This window comes from Coturnix japonica, chromosome 11 (genome assembly GCF_054131305.1).
Source record: "Coturnix japonica strain WE chromosome 11, WE-NBRP24, whole genome shotgun sequence".
In the NCBI taxonomy this organism is placed as follows: Eukaryota; Metazoa; Chordata; class Aves; order Galliformes; family Phasianidae; genus Coturnix; species Coturnix japonica.
The window spans coordinates 8,126,187-8,136,037 of record NC_140673.1 but is presented as its reverse complement, the minus strand read 5'-3'; the positions used below and the strand labels follow the sequence as shown (position 1 = coordinate 8,136,037).

The following is a 9,851-nucleotide window of genomic DNA, read 5'->3' as shown; positions in this document are numbered from 1 at the left end:
TTCCAACATCCTTCTTTTTCTAAGGAAAATACAATAGCGGCAAACAAAAATCTCCAAACATAAACAGTGGAGAAAAAGTAAAGCAAATTTCAGGTCACTCAATGTGTCTTTTTCATGCTATGTGGGAATTTTAGCAAAACAAACATTACAAAAATATTGATTGGTTTTTGTTTGTTTGTTTGTTTGTTTTACTTGCTAAGGGAGGCCTTTTTTAAAATAAATTCTTTTTGGTAACAAGTCCAGATGTCCTCTTTGTACTTCTTCTGTACACAGGTTCATCATTCAAATGATCTTAGTCATCTACTGCAAATGGAGAAACTGTTCTGTGTCTCTACTGTCAGAACTGCTTCTGAAGTTTTTTGCTCGTATGTATATGAATTTATATTATTTTATATTATTTTATTTTCATTGTATTTATATAGATGATATTTTTAAGATTTCTTGTATCTTAGGTTCTTTACAAAGAATAATATTCAGATTTAAATCAACTGAAACCATTTTCTTTAAATTTATTGTAAAACCTTATCACTGCTTCCACAGAAATGTAGAATTGAGAACAACCAGTTTAGATGAAGGTGTTAGAAGCTGTTCATTCATTTATATATGTAGTAATGTAAGCATATGTGTGCTCCAATGCAGAAATTATAAGCAGGTTATACAAACAGCTAAACTGTCGGTAAAAGCAGATCTAAGACTGAGCTCTTAGCTACTACTTGCCTTCTCAAATTGGAATCCAAAGATTCATACAAGAGGCCCTCAGCAAGGTCACATGGACTATGAATTTTTTGAATATATTCTTTAGTTATATCCATTAGAAGGGAAGGAATATTGAACCATATTCTTTCCAACACTTAAGCTGCAGATGTCAGCAGCTGAAGATTTAAGCCATTATTATATTGTTCTGAGAGCAAGATGTCTTGCATTTTGCATTCAAGTCTTGAATCTGACCGTATTCCTTTTGTATCTACCCTAGCTCTCGCTGGGGAAAGAGCTGTAACAAATGCTGTGCATGAAGATTTGTGGAAATGATCATACTTGATCAATTATATGTAAAATGTACAGAATTCAACATCTGAATGGTGCTTAGGAAGTTAGAGTCTACTCAGGAATAAGAGATTTTCAAAGGAAAGCTTTAGCAAAGGCTACCATTCTCTTCTACTACCCAAAAGTCCCTCCTCAAAATCATCTACCAAATCAAAATTTGTGAGTAAGCATGAAATAACTTTGCCAAGCTGGTGTCCACAAAGCACATAACAACCTATTCTGTGAAAGGTGGAGGAAAAAAACAGATGGTTATAGCTTGAACATCTATTACATTTCAGATATTAATTTGTTTAAAAGGGGATTATGTTGTTTAAATAAAGTAATTTAAAATTAATGTGAGACTCAGGAACTGTCTCATCTGATCCTACTGGAATACTACAGAGGTAAGAATTTTGGATGCATGTATAAGTATGTACGTGATATGTGTGTGTGTACGTATGTGTGTGTTTATATATATATATATGCAAACATATCAGCAAAATACCTACCGATATTAGAGTGGCTGAAATAGATGGCTCTCTCTAGCATCTCGGGGTCTCTTGTGTGAACTCCCTGAAAAGGAGCCTTTGTTTCCATAGGCAACAGAGCCACTGTGGCACTATGGATCAAACACATCCGGATTTACTTTTATGCCTCTGAGGTAAACAGTTGCCTGCTGCACTACATAAATACTGAAAGGAAAGGTCTCCTGGTAAAAGACCTGACCAGCATGAACTGAGGGTAACAATGGGCTGCTGAGAAAGAACCTAGCTCAGGCAGCTCCCAGATAAAGGCACCCTGGGCGAATGCTACATGTGCTGCCATTTTTGCCTTTTCTGTCTTTTGTGTGAATTTCACAGCTTTGACTGATTTTAAAAAAAAAAAAAAAAAAAGAATAATATGCATATATATATATATATATATCTTTCATGATATCATTTCTGCTTTTCTCCACTTTCACAGAGAGTACATTTTGTTTGTCTTGTCACAGTGATGTTGGCAAAAAAAAAAAAAAATTATCAATATTTTTACTTTTCATGGTTTGAGTTGCAGAATTAGCTGCAGCATCACATCTCAGCCATCCCAAACGATTGTAGGTGCAGCTAAAAGGAGATGTTCAGAAGCAAAAGGGCAAATCTTGCTTCTGTTTGAAAGCATATCCTTACGGTTTAATGGAATTGTAATAAATTCAAGCCATGTATTATAAAAGAATGCCCACGAATAACTACCCTTAAATAAAAAAAATTAGATGTTGTATGATAGTGGTTGTACAAGAAATATGAACCATGAAGTAGATGTTAGCTACTGACAAGTAATGTTTGATTTTGCTGAATCTGCTTATTCATCTGACTAAAAATATGTCATACTATGCAGTCTGTTTATTTATTTTTTTCTTTTTTCTTTATCTTGCAGATATTTTTGTTCTCTTGAAGGCAGGCTTTCAGAGGTGCAAAGTGCAGAGGCACTGTGTGTTCCAGTGGTTCAAAGACTGATCCTAAATACCGAAAGAAAGTAGAAGATGAGTAAGAATTTTATTTCCTGATTGATTGATATTTGTTGGTATTCACTCTCATGGAACTGAAACCACTTTTAACACAGAAAATAATGTAAATATTAGACTTCTGCTTCTGTAATAAGGAGACTTATAAAGCTTATTTATCTTGCTGTTAAAAATGCTGTGGTTCTTACTTAAGTAGCTTAATGAAAAGTCAGACATTGACCTGTACGCAGAAGTTTGCGAAAGAGTGTCAACTATAAGAGTTCTCAGAGGCAGGGAAGCTGTGAGAAGCAGTCAGAAGGCTGCTTCCCTCCTAAGGATGTTGATTTCTCAGATGCCATCTACTCTTGTACCATGTAACTTTGGTGCTGTGGTACCACAGATGCTGAAATGGGACTCATCCTGTCTGTTTATGATCCTGAGCCTTCTTTTTCAGTCTATTTCTGCCCATCTAACTTCTCTTCTGGAATGGATGCTGAAAGGTGCCCTTCTGTCTTTGACTTTCTCTGTCAAGAGAGGTTAGGCACTGCAATATTTTTATCTCAGCTGTTCTTGTTACAGACAAACTTAGAATTCATATAAATGTACTGTTTGTTTGCTCTAATTAAGGCAATTGAATAAATTAAGAATTAAGAACAAAGTTAGGTGTCATTTTAAGGCAGAAAGGTGATAATTATGTCACAAAGAGAAAGCATTTTTTGAGTTCTGTGTCCTAAATCTGTGCCACCTTTCCTGGTTAACATGAAAGCTTTTCAAGGTCAGCAATGCCATACGGGTAATGATGAGCCTCAGGTAGGCTTATATTAAATGTGTCCTCAGTGGTCAGGTTAATCTTTTCATTTATGATTCCTTTCGTAAATGAATGCATGTAAAGACATTGCCTGTGTTACAGAAGTAATCTTTGAATCTTTAAAAAATCAAGGCAGTCTATTTTTCTAATAAGAGGCTATAACCCTTTGTATTAAAAGCCATAAAATTCATTACAATAATCTTACTTTGTGTGCTTTATTTATCAAAATGAAAACTCCGGGTACACTGCTTCCAGGTTGTTTAGATGTAAAAAGTGTAGAAGGATAAATAAAAATGGGGCAGCTTATCTGCACTTTGAAAGTTAATCCAAAATTACACATTATATCTGACCTAAATAGGTTAAAAAAAAAATAAAATAAAAAAGCAGATAGATACAGATTACCAGAGTCTTGAAAGTGGAGATCACTTCAGAAACTACTGGAGTGAGCCCTGTAGTCCTTATATGATGTTGTGAGCTCAGCCTGCTACTTTCCCATCATTTTAATAAGAAGATGATTTTCTTTAGCAGGGGTAGCATTTGGTGTTATTTTGTAGAGACTTTCAAGGGTCAGAGTACTATTGCTGAGACAATTTTAGCTGCTAGAGAGTTTTGTATTATTATTATTTTTTTCTTCTGAAAAATCTTAAACAGGAGTTGGGCTTATTCCTTAGGATTTCTGTATTGTAAGAAGTCACAGATTTCCCTGTCTGTGAAATTGAGCATATGCAATAATCTTTTATCTTTCTAAATATTTTTAGCCTCATTTCTTTACAGAAATAATATTTTTGCATTTGTTTGATCTATGTGTATCAGTCCAAATGTCTAATAACTTTTGAACCCACTATCTGACGTCAACCAAGTTGGACAGAAAGGCAGAAGTATCAAAGATAATTGAGTTCTTGGTAGTATTGTAAAAATAAGACCCCATAAGCATTTTGAAAGGGAGGAAAACAGCAGAGAGAGCTCATGTTTTGTGAAAGGTTATAAACTCCCATACCAGAGGAAAAGCTCAGATCAGGGCTTAAATAATGAGGTACAAATCCACAGGAAATCAAGCTGCATTTATTTCAGGCTTCATTGTTTCACTTTTGTTTATAATAACATCTTATGGGATTTAGAGATCAAAAAAATTTAATCGCATGTATTTGTCTTTATTTACTCTATTTAGTTTTTGCTGTTCAAGCTCACTGATGACAGAATTTTTTTAACTTCATTTCTTTCTCCGCATCTAATCAAGCATCAATTTATGAGAGGTGCAAATGGTATTTGCTCTTTAATTATTTCAGTTCTAATGTGGCATGTTCTGAAAATACTTTTCCACCTTTTCATGTTTTTGCAACACAAAGACTATCATATATGAAAATTGATTGAAAAAATCTACAATCAATGTGCTGTGGGTTGATGCTGATTCTGGGTCTTTGTAATAATAGAGCTGGAGAAATCATTCTGAACCATCTTTTGTTTAGTAGGCATTTTGCTCTCTCTGGGCATATGAAGGGATTTTATATCAGTGCTGTTTAAAAGCTGTGCTAGAGAGAAATTCCCAGACTTGAGTGCTATTTGAACATGCAAGAAAAAGCATTTGCCTTTTCTAGTCAAATTCTTTTCCTGCCAAGGACCATCTTTCATGCTTTTTACCCCACAGGGACAAAGCCTACTCAGTGTTCTTGGACTTGACCTTTACCAGTAAGACTGAACTTTAGGAATCCTTGGTCCAATACTACTTAACATCTTCCTTACTGACCTGAACAATGGTGCAAAGTGCAGCTTTACTGAGGACAGGACTGGGAGGAGTGTTGAATGTTCTGCTGTTATTCAGAGTGTTGACAGAAATCTCAAGATATGCTCAAAAATGGAAAATTCTGAGTTCTGCACCTGGGGAAGTGTAATCCTATGACGTATAACTTTTTGAGGTCCAACCAACTGGAAATCAGCTCTCAGAGTTTATAAATACTGAAGAGAGGATGTAAAGAGTATGGAGCCAGGTTCTTTTCAGTGATGACCTGTTACAGTGGGACAAAAGGGAAAGGGTGCAAACTGAAATGCAGAGAATTCATTTTAAAGATAGGGATTAAAATGACCCCTTCTTTGCTGCCAGGACGATGAAATATATGAAGAGGTGTCTTAGGCTGTGAAGACTCCACCCTGCGAGGTATCCAAAACCTGACTGGACATAGCCCTGAGTAACCTGCAGTAGCCACTCTATTCTGAGCACAGGGCTGGACTAGATCATCTGCAGAGGTAGAAAGACAATTGTGTTGCCAAGTTTATTTGCAGAATTGCTTTGCTTTCGTCAAGAGAATAAGACATGCAGAATATACTAATGGACAAATGTTTGTTACAGACCTGCACAACCTTGAGGAAATAAAATAAATAAAGTACTTTTGCAGGGCACAAGCTGGTGGTTAAATTGCACAAGATATTTTCTGGGGAGGAATTCCTTATGGGTATGCTCCAATTCTCTTATTTCAGTTGTGCAATATAAGTTTGCTTTCTACTTGCGCCTATTGACAGACATACATGTCTTGTCTAAACCCACCATACTGAAATTAGGAGTTTCGGTGAGCCATTACAGGCTTACCAGTATGTTTATTATTTTTATTTTTTGAAGTGTTTCTTGTCTTAGAGACCCTTATGAGAGATTTGTCTAATCTTTAGTCCTTGAATATGGTTATCTTTTCAGCAGCAATTTGTAACTCTCGGCATTCCTTTTCTACTGAAAATATGAATGTAAAACCCTACATTATTTATTGTTTCTAAAGTGAATTACAACCTGCAGTTGCCAAGAGGCAGCAGCAAGTTAAAGAGCAATTTAATTGTAGATGTTTTCCTCTTTACTCCTTTAACGCTTTCCTAAGGGATGGATAAATACAACAGGCAGCTGAACAGTAAAGGAGCAATTCTGAAGACAGAGACAAGTAGAGACAAAGAAAGTCAGAAGAACTTTGTAACTGAGAAAAGTCATAAGGTAAGATGATCTCTAGCAAAGCAGATACTTGAAATTACTTTGTTCAAGGTTGCTAGTATGACAGAATGTGCTCTTAAAATATAAAATTTTGGTATTAACTGGTAATTGTAGCCTAGGGATTTAATTAGCATTAGGGAGAATTTAAAGCTGTTGTCCCCTTGTTAGTGCATGAGCAGAAACATCCAGCCTCCAATATTGCCCTGTATTTTCTCTGCCAGCTCAAGCTGGAGAATTCTGTGAAGGAAACAAGAGCTGGGTTAAAGAAAAATCAAGATAACAGGAAAATACTTTCCTGTAGGTCACTATGTCTGTTCGAATGGTATGGTCTCAAGCAAGGCTGTGATGCTGTAGTTAAATTCTTAATAGTATTCAGGTTTGCTTGAGTTTACCATGAACAGTTAACACTTTGCTGGATGAGACTGTTTTTTTGACTTGATTCAAACACATTAAAGACATTACCAGCATGTTTAGAATTAATTAAAAATTTGAAGAATTTGCTTACATGATATTAAAAACTCCCATGTGAATTTCTAACCAACCCATTGTTTGCTTGTCACAGTAGTAACTTCCCTTCTAGAGTCCCTTACTATGTTGTCCTCAGCAAGATGGATGTAACCTGTTTCCTGTTAATGAATCTTTACAAGGTGTCTGCAATACTTGCATTGTCCACACATCATAACCACAACTGATGACAACCCTATAATCCTGAACTGTACGTATTGTAAATTGTAGTGCATTATAGCAATGTGAACTATATCTGTTGACTGAAGATAATCTCCCTGATACATAGCACAAGAAGTGCCTGACAGGATCTTAGAGAAAGTTATTTTACCACCTTCTCTAATCTTCACATTACAAACCAACACAAGACTGCAAGCTTTCTGCTTGCATGCTCACAACTGCAAAGAGCATTTAAAAAAGGCATGAATAACAATAATACTGCTACTGTGGTAGAGAGAAAAGTGAGCTTATTCTTCTGTTATTAGCTCTTGTGAGGATACCTTATTTTCTATTAACAGTATGAGCTATGTATGTTGTCAAACAGGGATGATCCTCTCTTTTATACACATATTACATGTCTTATCTCTGAAGGACACAGGCATTTTTGCATGGCACTATGCTATCTTTCTGCAATTCTTGTAATTAGCAAAGAAATTACAAGGAAGGTGTAGCTTAGGCATTTGCAAAATCGCAGAATAGTCGAGGTTTGAATGGAGGTCCCTCTGGAGATTGTCTATTCCAGCCCCCTGCCAAAAGAGTTTCCCTACAGTAGGTTACACAGGATTTGCTCTATCAAGTAGTGGTATTTTGCCTTTTATCTGTTGTAGTTTCCATGGGAATAAATAGGAGGCATTACATTTGGAGCTGCCTCCATATTATAAAGAACCAGGATGTGCAAAAAGTACTTTTTTTTTTTTTTTAAATATCTTGCTTTCCATTGTTCTTTAGCATTTTGTCTCATTAAACTGACTTTTTTTTTTTTTTTAATTTATCATTCATTGCACTGCAGAAAGCAGGAAGATGAAAAAGCAGTGGAATTAAAAAAAAAATAAAAATCCCTTGTTTTGATTATGAGGAAGTACAAGGCACTTCTACGTAGACAGAGCAAGCTCGAGGATAGAAGAGAAATTGTTATATACTTAAATGTTGTTAGTCTGAACATAAAAATAAACCACTTCATTCCTGGAAGTTAGGTGGGTGTGTAGTCTTAAGTATAGTAGAAGATTAGAAAGAGTTTTTTGTAAGTGACTGAAGCATATTTATGGAGATGCATGCAGAGACACTGCTGGGATGGCTTTAACTCTCTTATCCTTTCCTCCTGCAGAAAATCCTCAGGAAACCTGGATGTTTACAGCCTCTAAACTTCATTTGACCAAAAATTGGAATGGCTCATCTATAACCACCTTTCTAGTGTTCAAGACTGAAGTCTTTGTGACCTTAGCAAGTTGTACAAATTCCATGAGGATTCTTGTCCTCTGAGTCTATTGTGATTTTTCTCCAAGATTTTTTCCTCTTTGTTTGGCTTTTTCTCACCCTGTCCTCTACTGTCATGTAGTTGTACTTGTACTTGCATTTATGTGCAAACATAAAACAACTGGAGTCCTTATGGACAGTGTGTATTAAAACAAGTCCATTTGAGATTTAGTAATGAAAAACATTGTTATTAATGATGTAAATTATAATCTCCCATTGTGTTCCACTATTTGCTGAGGTCTCTGTCCACACACTGGAGTTGGTTACCTTCCAATCCTATTACTATGGAAATGTCATACTGTTTTAGTAGGCTGTTCAGGAAGAAGAAATTTTGCTTTTGAATCCAAATCTCCTTTCTCCAGTATTCCCAAATGCAAAAATTTATTTCAGTTTCTTGGTACTCCCCTGTCTTCTCTAATTTTTGTCTTTTATGTCTGGAGTATTCTACTGTTTTTGAATGTCAGATCTTCACACTTTCTGACAGGATACTTCTTGAGACCCAGACACGACATGGAAATAATACAACATACATCAGATGTGTAATCTCTTTCTTCTGAGTCTTTCTGTATAGTTTGTTTTTCTCCATGCTGGCCAAGTGAACAGTTTTGTTACAGAGTGCTAAGTTAACCCATGTAGGTATGTACTCACACAAGCCAGACTACAGAGGGACATCCTCTAGCAGCAAATTTTGTTGGTGCTAAACAAATAACCGTCATACTCCACAATTTCAATTTCCAGAACTTATTGTCTCTACCTGATTTAACGTTTATTGATTGAATGGACTGGTTTATTTGAGGACAGTCTGTATTTTAAATTTTGCTCAATCTGAATCTTTGACAACTGTAAATATAGATTACCTTTATATTACACATCAGATTTCTCTATTCCCTGCTGCGCATGCATAGCTTTCATTCTGGGATATAAATAAATGTACTGTGAAGGAAAAGCTTTTTCTATTGATGGCCAAGAATATATGCCATTACTTGGAAAAGAATATTATCGCCTTATTTTTTTTTCCTCACACAGTATAATACTTTACCTTACTTCTCCTTGTACTTGGTTTATTTATCTTCAACAGAAATTCTCTGTCCTGAGGGATTATTATATACTAACTTGACTTTCTTTTCCTTTCCTTTAATGTCACTGTTTCATCTCTCTATAAGGAGGAATAAAGCTCTCAAAGACTTTTGCAAGATTAACAGCGATTTTAATACACCACATAACTTTTCTTTTTTAAAGTCACTGTTATATTCGCACAAAAAAAAAAAAAAAAAAAGAAGCAAAAATGGATGCTTTTTTTTCTATTTTCTGTCCAAACAAACTGAATTTTCCATGCAGGTGGTATAATATTTCACTCATACAATTTCAGGGTCAGCTTCTGGTAAGTTTATGAACAGGAGTCTCGGAAGCAAGAGAAACATCTGTTTCAGGTACAAGTTGGAACATTTCTTACATGTGTAAGATAAACCTATCTGGATAAAAAAAATAATTCCTAAAAAGTAAAAATTTGAACTTACGGCTCTTTTTGAAAAGTCCTGTTAGTTCAAAGATAATATGCCCTAAAAAATAGAGGAAATAGATGGGCATTATTCTCTCTC

At 35.4% G+C, this 9,851-nt stretch overlaps 1 long non-coding RNA gene across 1 annotated transcript; it reads left to right on the top strand.

Moving 5' to 3' along the window:
• Positions 1-4,543: 4,543 nt before the first annotated feature.
• On the top strand, positions 4,544-9,441 carry LOC116653790 (uncharacterized). Its single transcript, XR_004308246.2, has 2 exons — positions 4,544-6,279; positions 8,105-9,441. It is a non-coding gene; the product is annotated as an uncharacterized LOC116653790 (long non-coding RNA).
• The last annotated feature ends 410 nt before the right edge of the window (positions 9,442-9,851 follow it).